Genomic DNA, 16,132 nt, shown 5'->3' on the forward strand with positions numbered 1-16,132 from the left:
CCACCACCCCATCAGTGAATAGGATTGGGGTGCACAAGAAATTGAGAGGTGACAGAGCTGGTACAGCTGACCCCAGCTGACCAAAGGGATATCCCACTTCGTATAACATCAGACTCAGCAATAAGAGCTCTCAGTGCTCAACAGCTGTGAACATTGTGTTAATCACTCAGTTGCCCAAGTATGGATTCAAATACCTAATTTTTGGTGTTTCCTTTAGAAATTGTAAGATTCTGTATCTTTCCTTAGGAGTTTAAATTGGTGTCAAGTTCTTGATCGAAAGCAAAGATCAGCTTCCCAACCAGTGCATTTCCATTAACTAGTGCTAACTCATCACTAAAACCTCTCAGGGAAATCAGTTCCCTGCAGTTGTCCCTACCTGAAGTGTGCATGTCAGTGTTTAAAGGGGCAATTTAGTTATGTGACTGCCACCCTGGAGTACTCAAAAACATTTGAACTAAAGGCAGTAACTGCTGTACTATTAACTAGCTCCCAAATATCTTGCCATTAAAGAAGAAGCCTGTTGATGATTTCTAAATGAACTTGTATCACAAACAGTTCTTACAAGCAGGTATTGCATGCTAGGCATTTGTCTCTGAAAGTTCTCTGAAACAGGCACTGAACACAGTTATCAGTAAGTGTGCTTCTTTGCTAGCCTGCAAGGAGATTTACTCATGAAAAATGGTTGTTAATTATGTGTTTCATTGGTGATAGCCAACCCCACTATAACAAAATGAATGTATGTGACAATATTATTGACTCTTCTTTCCAGAAGATCATGTTAAATGCTTACCATACAGCCCTGTGTTTGTAGAACGCTATGGATTTGCCAGGAATTTCAATGATTTTTCAGTATCTGGCTTGTTAGGAAATGCAGAGCAGTAGAGATGAACACAACTGGATGTCTGATTAATGGACATTCTCCAACCTTAGATCTGTATAGAGTACGTTATAGATAAAGTGTCAAAGAGGGGAAAAGAAAAACTGTTTGTTAAGTGTCTAATTTGTCTCCCATTTACTTCAGTGTCATTTGATAGCTCCTTTTATGGAAGTTTCACCACAATTAGAGGGGTTTGTTTTAAAGACTAGAATATAGAGGATAAAATAATTTTTTGAGTAATTTTACTAAGAAGAAAACCTTTACATTGAGGAAATAGTCAATGAGCATTTAAAAAATAAAACATCTTCTGCTAGTTGAAAATGGCACAATGCACTCTGCAAAACAGGACTACTGAATTTTCGTCATGATACACATCCTCCTTTTTTTTACTGTCATAAGTCATATGAGGCTAGAGAGTAGACAGAATGAAGATATCTTTATATCTGAAGATATCTTTATATATGGAATTATTTTCCTAGTGTACACAAAGTACATGTAAATTTTAATAACATACTTGGTTCGGTTTCAGAAAAAAAAAGACTTTTCAAGGGACTTTGTTGTAAAATTAAATTCTGTAGAAGCCATAGCAGACAAATAGGGAAAAGTCAATCTTCAGAGGCACTGCACTCATTCTTACTGAGCAACTTTTATTAAAAACTTTCTTGTGGCAGAAAATAAAATTAGTTCAGCTTTAAGACTGACACATTTTGAAACTGTTGCAGCTACTCATCAGCTTGTCATCTTTTCCTGGTCCTCCATCTTACCCCCTTTATAGCACTATCACACAGCTGTGATCTTTTTGTAGACAGCTTTGAGATCACTGCACCTGTGCTCCAATCAGACAGGATAAAAGCTCACAAGGAGCAAGAAGCTTTGTAACCACACCATTGCCATGCCCAACCTGATAATGCATGAAGAGAAGTCATGCATCAGGGTTGGACACCAGCTGCCTGCAAACCTGACCTGCCTGCCTATGAGCCCTGTTCACCAGGCCCGTGTCCCAGCCTGTCCTCATGGACACACCTGATGCCCGGTGTTGGGGCCATGTTCCTGTGTCCCCAGCTTCTCTGCTCCTGGCTGGATTTCTAGGCTTTAACATGTCATCTGAGGGAGACCCCCCCTGCCTCAATGGACCTTGGGCCAAGGGACTTTCTTGCCTTCAGGGTGCCCAACAGTCTAAAAGTCCAGATGTTGGCAAAATCCAACTGATTTGACAGAAGGGACTGCTGAATACCAGTAACAGCCTTTTATCCACCACCAGTGTAGGATGTCTTTTCTAACTTGGGGAGTTATGCTAATACACGAGAAGGAATGTCTTCAAAGGACGCACCTGATGAGCGCACTTATTCCTATCCAAACATGTTTAGATGTATGACTTTTAAAGTTATTGAAGTTAGCTTGAATTATGCCCAAAACATTAATCTACTTCTTGGATAGGGGTGGGAGAATTATATTGAGATATTAGTAGTTCAAATACATCAATATGTGTTTTTGCAACCCATAAATCTTTGCTCAGACAAATTCCAATCAAAATGCTATATTTATTTCAATAACATTTTCTTTTTTTTTTTTCACAGCAGCCAGTACGTTATATAGCAACTACAGATTTCTTTTTGTTCTGTATGAAATTTAAGATTTTTATAGAGTTTTTATGAAGGCAACCATACAGTCTTTTTTTTTTTTTTTTCCCCTCAAACCGTATTGGAGATTCATCGTTCTGTATTGACAAATTATTTTGCCTACATTCAAATGTGCTTATTTGCTTTTACCTCCCATGTTAACAAGGTTGGATTTGCTGTGCATACAAGCTTTGTAGCTTTGATTCTATTTTCACTGAGCCTGGCAGCAACAAATCAAAATTATATTGGATTGCTTATACATTGGAATAAAAAGGGAATGCTGTCCATGGGGATAGAAATAATCATATGCAATTTAAACTACCCCTTCAGGACCCTCCAAATATTGAGGGTGTTAAAGAAAAAGATGTGGACAAAAGTCTCTGTGGGTGATGATATTTTACAGAAAGCAAATGTTGATATGGGAGTATAGTCAGCAACGGAAAGCAAAAGAAGTAGATTTTATTTCAAGACTGACCATGATATCCTACTTCTTTCTCAAGCATGACAGTTTTAGTCTCTAAGAGATGAACAGTTATTCAAATATATACTTGCGTGAAAATATTGAAAATGTCCACACAGCTCCAGGTTAACAGCAAATTGAAAGGGGTTCTTAAAAAGGATCCTAAAAGCTATTAGAAAGCTCCATATCTATTTCTTTTCATATGGTTACTTTATTTTTAAATGCTAAATTGTGAGATTTCTGTAGGTTATCTTACTGCTCAAAATGTGTAGAGTGCACTACAGTCCTTCTCCACCTAGGGTTCCATATGGCTTCTCTTACTAACATGAAAGGTAGGGGGTTTTCCTAAATTTATTTTCATCACCAGTACTAAAAAGACAAGGCAACCAAATAAATCATAATAGACATATATTGATTAAAGAATACAAACGTGTGACAAAAAAGGAATCTCTAGTTGAATCTCCAGGACCTCTTTTACCCTGCTCACTCCTGTGAAAATCAGCTCTCCGTCAAAACACATTGGTGTAAGAAAACAAAAATTAGACCCTCAAAGGACAGACTGATCTTCAGCATCTGCTAGATTTTTATCAATTATACATATCCAAAAGGGAAAATCTTTATTGCAACATCTTCTTGTAACAAATTTTTTCTTTTCAGTAAATGAACTCTGAATTTTTCAAATTCTCATGACTCCAGGAAGAAAAATTTTAAGGCAACGGCCAGATATCAGAAATCAAAGGATAGAATTTGTAAGAATCAACAAATGAAAACTACCAGTTTCAAGTATTGCTTCTAAGAAGAGGACTGGCATCATGAAACAAAGTAAACTTTCAACCCGAAATAATTTTGCAATTATGTAAGTTATTATGATTCAGTAAGCCTCAGCCTAACCAAAATGACATGAGGCCTGAAGCGCTCTATATTCACACCCTGACACATTTCAGTAGCCTACATCTGCACTGTACCCAGCAGACTGTTTGTAACTGCATTATCTTTTTGGAAGTCTAAAAGTCTAAATTCGGGCTTCCTATAAATCCCATTTGTCTTTCCAGGGCATGCTGTAGAGCAGGGCATGTCACAGAAGGTAGAAATACAAGAATAACTCCCTTTACTCAGACTATTTTGTCTGGCTGATATCAGTCCTGTGATAATAGCACACAAATGGATGGGATACAGGAGGGAGGATTATCAGTTAGACTATGTGGAGGTGACCTGAAGTGAATTATGTCCTCCAGATTCCTGCTGAGTTTTGCTCCAGGAGACACAAGTCAGAGCTGTTTTGAAAGGGTTCCTGCACAGGTAAACAGTATGGACAACTGGCAAATTTCATCATCAGCCTTCTCTGACCCAGCCAAAAGAAATTCAGTGTAAATGTAGCATAAGATTTTCTGCTATAAATACCTATCATGCTGGAGGAGCCTTAAAACTCACTGAAAACTGCTTTAATTAATTAATTCCCCCAAGTTCCTCCTGCTATCCCCACCTCCCCAAGAAAAAAGGCATAAAAAGAGGGATAGAGAGATATTTTGGATATTTTGTAGTCTTTCTACTGATGTCTATGATTTATATTTTTCTTCTAGTAGTCAGAAAAAAAAAATGTAACCATTTAAGCACTTTTCAAATACAGTGAGGGAAAGGCAGTCAGAAAAAGAAAATATTATATTCTTCTCCATACGTCCACTGAGAGACTTCAGCAGCAGCAAAGCAATTCACAGGAAATTGAAACTATATAGCTTTATAAATTTTGGAAGGAAGAGTCCTGGGAATTATTTAAAAGGATGCACTGGAAAGCATCTGAGGGAAAGCCAAGACAAAACAAACAAACACAACAAAACCAGCAAAAGAAACAATAGAAGAAATCCAAATCAGTTTAACTACATTTTTTTAAGAGTGTGGAAGCCATAGCTAGGGAGCATGAGACAATTTCCTGAAGAGGTTACCACCAGCAGAGTCAGAAAAGCTCAGTGGGTTAATATGTATGTATATTTTTGGTATTGAAGAAGGTCTTTAATCTCATTATGGCAGCATTGGGAAAGTTTGAACAATAAATGAAACAAGAAATAAAATATTAGACAATGGAGAGGAAGGAAATTATATTAATAACAAAGGACATTATGAAAAAATACATTATTATTTTTCATTATAAAAAATATATTAGTCAAATTTTTGGCCACACCTCAAATACAGATAAACTGAGTCAGAAGTTGGATAAAAGTATTATAAATGTCATTTTTGCTTTGCCTTCAGATTCAATAGTCTTGTTTTCACCCTGTTTTGCGTCAACTGAATGTCATCCTTGGATTAATGTAGCCTACTTTGGTAGAGGTAGGGATAAAAAGAAAAATCTTGTAATTAAGGGCAGTTCACCGAAAACCAACCATCACCTCAAAATATTTTGTAATATTTCTTTCTCTTGAAAGTGATGGTGTCCTGTGTACACTGATTACCATTGTCTGTTTGCATTAAATGACGGCGCTGGCACAGGTTGTCCAGGGAGGCTGTGGAGTCTCCATCCTTAGAGATATTTAAAAGCCTTCTGGACATGGCCCTGGGCAACTAGCTCTAGATGATCCTGCTTGACCAGGGGGGCTGGGCCATATGACCTCTAGGGGTTCTTTCCCACCACAACCATTTTGTGATTTTGTGAAATGTGATGATTAATAGTGCTTACATGAATCATAATATTCCATGTACAAAGTTATTACTGAGATTTGAAAACCACCTCTGCAGATGACAGTATTTTTTTTTTCACAGTGGTCAAACTTCAAATAAATAAATGCCAGGACAAGTGTTAGCATATTTTATTTACTGTCTTATTAGAAAATGGTTCTGCTCATCCACTCGCAAGGATCAGCAGCACCTCTAAAGTCAGAAAATCAATAGTGTTTAAGAGAAGTGCTAAGTTACCTCAAGTATTAGGTTGCATGAATCTCTGTGACAGAAGGAAAATAATAAGAAAAAATCAAAAGCCAAAAAGTAAGTGGAGGTAGGTTCCCAGCTGCAGGCTGCACTCAGGAAAAGCAATGCCCAGAGGTTAAATTTTGCATAAAACCCGTCCATGAGAGCCACAGGAAAAGGCTGACAGTCTGTGAAATGGACAGCCTACTGGAACTGATCAAAAGTACAGAGAACCATAAATAGATTTTTTTTTTTTTTCCATTTTTGCGTATCTGTCTCTCAGTCTATTAACTACTTTGTTTAGCTTTGGATTGTAGCATTCATATTTCCTTTTACCATCATTCCTGCCTCGTGTTAAGGGTGATTGGCATAACCATAGCGATGCTGTTCCTTGCTGAGAAGGGTCCTATGAACTTGACCTACTGGCCACCTGGCTCTGTCCCATACACCAGTTCTTAGGGAGACGTGGAGTGCTCTTTTCTTCTAAGTCAAGTGTGCCAGGTGTTATAATGTAGTGTGAAATAACTCCTGATGACAAGTGTTAACCTAAGTTGTACTGGTGCCCTGCATTTTCCTATTCTCTGTAACTCTGAGAAATAAAAATTCACCTTGAGAGCCAGGACAAGCATTTGTGAAGGTTATGCATATAATGTATGTCAGTATTCAGGACTACTTACTATTCTCCTTTTCTCTTGTCTCTTTGAAAGGTAGTTGCTGAGTAAACATGCAGTGAAGGGTTAGAAAAAAATGGAAAAACTTGTTCACAAAACACTGGGAGAATTCTTGAGAGTAACAGCACAGTTACAGAAAATCATTATTTGTTTCTGTATACTTCATAAAAATATAAAGTGCAAAAAAGTGTCACACATCTTTTAATAAAGAAATAATACTGCCAGTATATAAAAGACATAGTGCTATTTTTCTCTTTTTCTCTTATCATTCCCCTATCCCCACCCCTAATATTCTCTGCATAGATATACATACACTGATCTGCTATTACCGATTAAAATTTTACAATCAAGAAAGGCTGATGGAAATTAACAGAAAAAATGTTACTATCACATTGTTGGCTTCATTATTACAATTTAAATGTTTTCATGGTTTGGGGTATCTTTTTTTTTTTTTTTCACAGAAGGATGTATTATAACAAGTAGGTTTTAAAAAAACCTCTGATCTCATCTAGTGTCTTCTACAAGAGACAGATTCTCCGAAGGACTATATGTGTTAGGTGTTGTTTTAGGCTGATATTATGTCTTCCTCTGTAGTTTCTAACTCTGTAGTCCAGAAGTCAGACTTTTTAGAAAATTTTTTCCATAAGTACAGGTTGCGATATACCAACAAACACGTCTGAATATCTATTTAATAAAAAACAAAAACAAACAAACAAACAAACAAATAAAAAACTTCACCACCGTTGTTGCTTCATTGAGACTCACTTTGGAACTTTCGTGTCATTAGATTTTTGTCCTGATTAACTGAAAATGAGAGGTGTGTATATTTTTCCCCCGCAGTGTTCCTGAAGCAGTATTAACAATGAGAGATTTCGGTTTTGCAACGTCACACATAATGATAGGATGCAATCTATATTCCACCTAATAATAGCAGAGAGTAGATCCACACTACTAATTTAAAGAAGTCCTTGCTCAGGGCCCTTAAGTATTCACATACAAAGGAAAAATCAGAGCACTCCCATGGAATTTGGGATGCTTTTGGGGCCAGGCAAAATATCATATAGGAATGACTCAACATGACTTCCCTATGTCTTTAATAACAAGTACTTATTAGTTTGTGTGAGACTGCTCTAAACAGCTGGATTTTTGCATTATCCATTATTTTTACTGTGCTTAGGTTAAATTCTGGCTCTGCATTCAGTCTGCATAAATAGGCTGTGTGCTGGGGGCTCTGCAGGGGTTGCCAAAGCAGCTCCTCTCTCACAGTCAAAGAAAATTAATGACAGTAAAATTGCTCTGCGGTGCAGGCTCAAGTTTCTGTCCCATCCATGCAGCAAATACAATTCTCTCTTGCTTTGTTTCCTGAAATCTTCACACTGGAAGAGATATGCTCTATTGTATAACCAGGTATTTATGAAACATTAATTTCAATAGTAGTAAATTTTTAAAATACCATCAATTTAAAGAGAGTCTTGTTTGCTTCCTGCGTTACCATTTTTTGTTGTTGACCAGGAAATGAGCCTGGGAACGGGAACACATGCATGCTCTGTTGTAAAAGTTCATGGAAGTGACAGACTATGAATCCAAATTAGATGTCCTTTTAAGAAGCTTTGCCAATGTTTATTTTCTGTTTTTGAAGAATGTAGACTATACCATCAGCTTGCGTAATTTAGCAAATTTCTCTCAAAATCAAGAGAGCTGGCCTGATTGACACCAGCTGAAAATCTGGCTCGAGTTTTTTAAAATCACTGTGATTAAATGTTGGTGTTATTTTTATTAATAATTAATAGTAATATTGTTTGCCAAAGTGGAAAGTGAAGCAAAAGCTTCAAAAGGGATAGAAACATTTCAGCCATGCATCTCAAAGGCAGCTGGGACAATAGGCCATTACAGGGAGTTGCTTCTTCCACATGACAGTAAATTTAGCAGATTTTGTTTGACTAAAGCTGTGTCCCTTAAACCAATAAACCCTGTCCATTGTGCCAGGGCATAAATTCTCTGACAGAAAGAGGTCAAGGGAGCTGTCAGTTGTGTCAAATATAGAGATTATCTGAAAGCCAAAGAAATTGTAACTTCATCCCCAAAATATGTCAAGTTTGACACCAGCCCACATAAGAGAAGGCAGGGAATGCCAAGCTCAAGGCATATCCTGGGCTCAAGAGGCCTCTTGCAATGAGACTTCCCATCCCTACTCTTTTCCTTTAGGTAAAGTAAATTCTACCTTGATTGGAAGAAGATCTTCATGTGTCTTGGTGTACTAATTCCATTCAGAGAAGTAGGAGGTAACAAGACTAGTCAGCCTGCTGTGTAAAAAAGGCTGGCATCCAGAGGGATATTCCCAGTTGGATCACAGCTCGGCACCTCAGATTTATGGGAATAAGACTGCTGAGAAAAAGTGTGTAGTGGAGGGAATGGAGCAAGATCTGGGAAGACTAAGTCTACTTATGAGATTATAAGCAGTCCTGCTCAGGCCATTTGAAGCAAAAGTTTATCATATTTGTTGGTGACACAGACAGTGGGATCAAGTACACCCTCAACAAGTTTGTCAAGGACACCAAGCTGTGTGGTGCAGTCAACACGCTGAAAGGAAGGGATGCTGTCCAGTGGTACCCAGACAGATTTGAGGAGTGGGCCCATGTAAACCCCATGAAGTTCAACAATGCCAAGTACAAGGTCCTGCACATGGGCCGCCAGGGCAAACCCAAGCACGAGGACAGGATGGATAGAGAATGGATTGAGAAGGACTTGGGAGTGTTCGTTGATGAGAAACTCAATATGAGCCAACAATGTGTTCTTGCAGCCCAGAAAGTCAACAGTATCCTCGGCTGCATCAAAAGAAGCATGACCAGCAGGCTAAGGGAGGTGACTCTCCCCCTGTGCTCCACTCTTGTGAGACCCCACCTGGAGTACTGTGTTCTGCTCTGGGGTCTCCAACATAAGAAAGACATGGGCTAGGATGGGTTGCACAGAGAAGCTGTGGATGCTCCATCCCTGGAAGTGTTCAAGGCCAGGTTGGAAAGGGCTTTGAGCAACTTGATCTAGTGGAAGATATTACTGCCCAGGGCAGAAACAGGGCAGGGTGGGTGGAACTAGATGATTTTAAGTTCCCTTCCAACCCAAACCATTGTATAATTCTATGAAAATAAGGGCCAGTCATTCTTATGTGATAAAGAAGCAAATCACCTGCATCCAAAAGAAGTATTTTGAATAATCTGTATACCTCTTTGTTAGTCTTTTTTCCCACTGAAATAATCTCCCATTGTTTTGAATGTTCAGTAGTTCATGTCACTTCCTCAAACATTTCTAACCCTGAAAGCTTTGCTTCCTCTGTTCCACCAGAGCTGTTCCGGTGAAATCAAACAAAAGCATAGTTTCTTTCATCACACTGAAATCTCTCTGTCTTGTTTATGTAGCTAATGTAGAAAAGATTTGCTTTTTGCAGAGTATTATCTCGTGGTATTGCAAGGCTTCCCACTTTTACATTAAATCATCTGAATTGAGCCTTCAGCTGATGTAAATAGCCATAGACAGACTGACACAATACTTTAGGTCTCAAGAGGTCTGCTGGTAATTACAAGCTTGAATAACATCTCTCTGAAATAGCAAAACTGGTTGTCACTTTCAGGACACTGTCTCATTTTGTAAAGGACATGTTCTCAGGTGGGTTTTTGAGGCTCCTGGCAGTGGAAATATGGGACATTGCTTAGAGCTATAATAAAGGAAGGTCACAGGCATAAACCTAGCTTGAAGAGTCATATGATGAGACTGAAAGATTTTCACAGAGAATAATATGAAAATATGACTGTAGCGTAACATCAAGAATAGTGTTTACCAGTGTCTGTACACTGTCCCCACCTAAAGAATGAGAAACATCAACTAATCCCTGCTAATTCGTGCATATAACTTCCTGATCCTGGAGCCACTGTTTGGGAAGATTATTTGTAGACTAGTAGGAAGAATTAGACACAAGGCATAAAGATGATACTTTCTGTCAATAGATCAACACTGTCTCCCATAAGATTCTCATAGAGAAGCTAATTGATTATGGCTTTGATAAGCAGACAGTGATGTAGATTAAAAACTGGCTGAATGGCTGCACCCAGAGGATGACGATCAGTGGCACAAAGTCTAGTTGGAGGCCAGTAACCAGCAGTTTACCTCAGGAGTCTATGCTGGGTCCAAGCCTGCTTAACATCTTCAGTAATGATCTGGATGAAGGGGAGAGTGTACTCTCAGCAAGTTTGCTAATCACACATAACTGGGAGGAGTGGGTGTGATGCCAGAGGGCTGTGCTGCCATCCAGAGGGACCTTGACAGGCTGAAGAAATAGGCTAACAGGAACCCCATGAAGTTCAACAACAAGAAGTGCAAAGTCCTGCAACTGAAGAGGAGCAACCCTTGGGACCAATATATGCAGGGAGCCGCCCAGCTGGAAAGCAACTTTGAAGAAATGGACCTAGGAATCCTGATGGACATCAAGTTGAACATGAGCCAGCAATGTGCACTTGTGGCAAAAAAGGCTAATGGTATCCTGGGCTGCACTAAATAAAGTATTGCTAGCATGTTGAGGGACATCATCTTTCCCCTCTACTCAGCACTGGTGAGGCCATACCTGGAATGCTATGTCCAGTTCTGGGCTCCTTGGTAAAGGAGAGACATGGACATAGTGAAGAGAGTCCAACAAAGGGCCACAAAAATTTTTAAAGCACTGGAGCATCTCTCCTATGACGGAAGGCTGAGAGAGCTAGGACTGTTCAGTGTGGAGAAGCGAATGCTCAGGGGGATCTTATCAATATCTATAATTACCTGAAGGGAGAGTGCAAAGAGGATGGGGCCAGGTTTTTTCAGTGCAGCTCAGTGACAGGGCCAGAGGCAATGGGCAAAAGTGAAACACAGGAGGCTCCATCTGAACATCAGGAAAAACTTTTTTTACTGGCACAGTTTGCCCAGAGAGGCAGTGGAGTCTGCATCTTTGGAGATATTCAAAAACTGTCTACACATGGTCATGAACAGCTTGCTGTAGGCAGCCCTGCTTGAGCAGGGGGATTGGACCAGAAGACCTCCAGAGGTCCCTTCCAACCTCTTTGTGATCCTGTGATCACCCTAGACTTGAATGTCTCAGACATAGATTAGCTACCTTTTTATAAAGGTCTCTTCTTATTAAAGCACCTAGTACCAAGATAAGACATTATTCAGAACAGGCAATGCTGATCCTTCTTTCACTAAAACATTTGAAACACTGACATAGCTAAAATTTTATGATGATGTCATAAGTTGGTGAACAACTTGCTTCTTTCAGAAGTATTCTTAGAATTAGGAAATGCACCACTATCTTCACCCTGTTTTTTGAGGAGCGTCACAGATATTGGTGGGGTTATTCTATTAATGATTTATACCACTTTAACTGAGAAGAGAACCCAACCTTTCATTTATCATATATGCAGTATTATATCTAACAATAAACAGCTTGACTGCTTCATAATAAAGTTTGCTAAATTTCCTAGTGTCCAAAAACTGTCTGTTGTCAGTATTGTTACTGTGCTGAAGATGCCTTTGTTACCAGACTTCCTTGTACATGCTCATGATATGGTAGGACTCCCTCCCTCCCTCCCTTTCCGCTTTGTGATTTCATATGAACACTTCCAGTGACAGAGCCCTGCAAGGAGTCTGCCATCCCTCTAGCCCTGCTGTGCAGTGCAGTATCACCACAGACATCCTCTCAAGATTCTATCTTTCTTTGTAACTCCCACCTTTGACTAGGGAGGAAAAGAGGCATTTATGCTCTTGCTGAGACTCAAAGCAGCTGGGTTAGGTGGGAGGAGAGACACTGCCTCTATTTCACAGTCACTTCTGTCACTAGGCATGAGTTACGAGAGTAAGAGCTGGGTAGCAACTTCAGCTGTGCAGATACTTTTAGTGACTCCAAGGTCAAACCTAGAAGTTGTACTGAATAACAAGTCTAAGGCATTCAGCTAACACATAACATTTAGTCAGTAGGTTGGAAGAAACTATTTCCTTCACATTGGCTTTTTGGGGACACAAACTGCATTTGTCAAGAGAATATTATTTTCTTTGCACTGTGAGGATAACCCACATAAAATTTCACTTTTTATAATTTTTCACCAATGCATATTCTCTGCATTTTCACTCCTAACATATCGCTGTTTAGGAATTTGTATGTCTGGAGAGCATTGCTGATCAACAAACTAGTAGAGATACATGGTAAACTACAGACTGGAATGAAAAAGCAAAGGGATGAGTTTTGACATGAACAGACTACAGGAATTTAAGTTTGTTTTAAAGTTCTTGATAATTCATTCAAAATAAAATGATTGGTTGTCACCTTTATACCTAAAAACTTAAATAATGGATTATTTAACTCAAGAAATTAAGAGAAGCTTGATGGTTGTTCAGTTTAGAAGACCTCATAAGATGTATCTGCTAACCAATCTAAGCAATTTGGGAAACTTTTTATGGCACAATTATAAAACTGCTGGGATTGAGTTAATTTTCCTCATAGTAGATAGAACCTTTTATTTTCACTAGCTAGCACAGTCTTTTGTTTTGGATTTAGTATTAGAATAATGTGGTAACACACTGAACTTCCTATACTTTTCCCTAGGACAGACTTTTCTCTTTTCAGTAGTGAGGAAAAGTTTTGGAGTTTGTATGAAAAGAAGGTGAGAACTCACTGATATTTTGGTTGCTGCCATGGAGACCAAGGACTTTTTCAGCTTTCCAGCTGCATGTGCACATAGAAAATGAGACAGAACATAACACGAAAGCACCTAGATTGACAGCCAGGCTGGCCAACATCTTGCTTTGTATATAGCTGGACCCAGTTTTTCCAGCTTGCTAGAGTTTTCTCTGTCTCTCCTGGATCAGTTGTGAGACCTGGGTGCTCTCTTTTCTGGGATTGGTTGTTCAGCATGATCAGGCTCAAGCACAAACTGCTGTCTGGGTCTCCACTCTTCCAGAATCAGCTATATGGGACTGAGAGAAACTGCATTGTGCATCACTTATTTTTTAGATATATTGTTATTATTATTACTACTATTATTTTATCTTCTTTTTCTGTCTTATTAAACTGTTTTTATCTCAACCAATGAGTTTCTCCCTTCCCTTTCAGTTCTCTCCCTGATCCTACTAGGAGGGAGAGAGTGAGCAAGCAGCTGCTTGGTCCTGGTTGCCATCTGGGGTTATACCAGGGCAACAGCTCACTTTCCATCTTGTCTTCTGCTTACTGGATACTTTGTCCTATTTGTTCAATAATTTGACCTTCATGATCCATCACCTCGAGACTCTTATAGCAGTTCAAACATATACTCATTCCCCAATAGTTTTTATTTCATTAGAAGACACTGAGAGGTGCAGCTCCTTATTATAAGCAGTGTCAATGCTTAAAGATGTATTTCTGAAACACAATAAGGAATATTTCTTATTTTACCTTACAGCTATTACTAACTTTAAAGCCATATTTGCAGAAAACGTATTCTGTTGTTTTCCTCTGCCAGTCCTACAAAACAGATACAGGTAACTGAAATGGACACTCATTTAAGTGATTTGTTTGCATAAAGAACAAAGCTTACTGGACAACTGTTCACAGAGAGTTTGGGTGCTTGTGAATGAACCTTAAAGTTTGCATCAGATTTAGCATTTGTGCATCAGTATATCTCAGCAAGCTCTTATCCATCTACCAGCCAAACTACACACAAGTTCTCCTTGTCAGCCCCACTGACCTTGGTGTTTGCCTATTTTTACACATTTAAGAAAAACAATGAGCTTTGAAATGTTATTTGAAGGTAATTTGGTTTGGGATACTAACCAGACAGTTTTAAAGTACAGAGATCAATCTTTATTAAGATTTATTCTTTGTATTGTAGCAGCATCTATGAGTTCTACTCATGGACCATGTGATTCAGGCCTCTAAGTTTGTATCCTAACATATCAAAGTGTCCTGCTTTCCTGTAAGAGGCATTTCTCATGTTTGCTGAGACCTCAACTATTCTAGCCTTTAGCTGCCCACCTTTCTTCTTAAATCTCAATTCTTTGACAAACTATGGATGTTAAGTTATTCAGTACATTACAAGAGATATTAAGTCCTTTGCCTACACTTTTGACTAGTGTCAAGTAAGAAGTTGGGTTGGAGAGTCAGCTTTCTGGGGAGTCACAGACTGCAGTTTTTATAAGAGTGGTTCTGAGTTGTTTATATGCTGTACTGATGTGAGACAAATAAGAGATGAATGTCTTTGAAGAGACCTGGTAGAGATGGTGTTTTTTCTTAAATATATTTTGGCTGTTTTGATTGAACTGTACTTCTCTAGGAATTGTGCTGAAAATTACAAATTGAACTGAAGTAATAGCAGAAAAGAAGTGCTAAATCAAAAACAATATTTGTATTGTGTAATAGATGCAACAGCACATCTCATTCAAGGTGTGACTTCCTCACTTCTACGACAAATCTTTACATATTAAAATAATACAATTTCCAAAATAATTGCCTTGTAACTTTTAGAAAACTGCTTTAAAATTGTGTGGGCTTTGAAGCAGCTGGAACAGAAGCTTCCAAATATAAATTGTTTTTATATTAGTGCCAAGCAAAAAGTCACTGCATCTGCACAATCTTCACATCACTGAACACATTTGATACAACATACTTAAACCTTCGATCAGTGGCAGAAGGGTAAGTCTTTATCAGAAAGCCACCAAACCCATCTGTCTTGTTATTCCTTTCATTTAAAAATGCAAACTGATCTAATTTACCTCATAATTCTTACTGGATAAGAGAGAGGGGCTCAGAGCATTTCACAAAACTATTCGTTGGCTCAGTTATAGCTGTGCTGGAGTATGACTATCACCTCCAGTACAGCAAGCACTAAATCAATTCATACAATGCACTTCTTTGTGTACTGAACTGGGCTAAATCCAAAATCTGAGACTAAGTCCTTTTGCATAAAATGATTGCTCTGTTTCTGTGCTCAGTGCAGCCTGCAGACCCAAAGGTCTTAGAGTCATTCTGACACAATAAATGAAATGCTTATTCAGAAGACATGATCTTTCAGTAGGAAAAAAAACCACCAAAAACCACCACCCACCATCAACAAGAAACAGATGGATTTCAAGAGATAAATAAGGAATGAAGATTGAACTGACTACAGGGAGATTTATTTAGCAACTGTTTCCAATTTATCTTTAGGACGTACAGCAGCAGCAATTCATGAGAAGTCAAAGCCAGCTTCTTATTTACGTTGCATATAAACAACCCTAAGTGAATAATTAAGCAACTGAAATACTTGTTTATCAAACTGAAGATTAAGTTTGGAAGTCTTACTACTTCCTAGCACTTCTTGTTTCTTGAACATCCTAAAAATAATTAGCATTACTACAAATTTGTAAGAGTTTCTCAGCCTTTGGAAGTAATTCCAAAGATATATGCAAGTAAATCTAATGCAAGTTCTTATATATATTCTATCATATTCTTAATCAGGATATTGTCTTCATAAACAGCATTCATTCAGAAATAACAGCAAACACACCAAATAAAGTTTGTTAAACTGCACAAGCAATCTTTATATTAAATACAATTTCAAGGAGATTATTGCTAATA

Source organism: Streptopelia decaocto (assembly GCF_964273445.1).
Source record: "Streptopelia decaocto genome assembly, chromosome: 2".
In the NCBI taxonomy this organism is placed as follows: Eukaryota; Metazoa; Chordata; class Aves; order Columbiformes; family Columbidae; genus Streptopelia; species Streptopelia decaocto.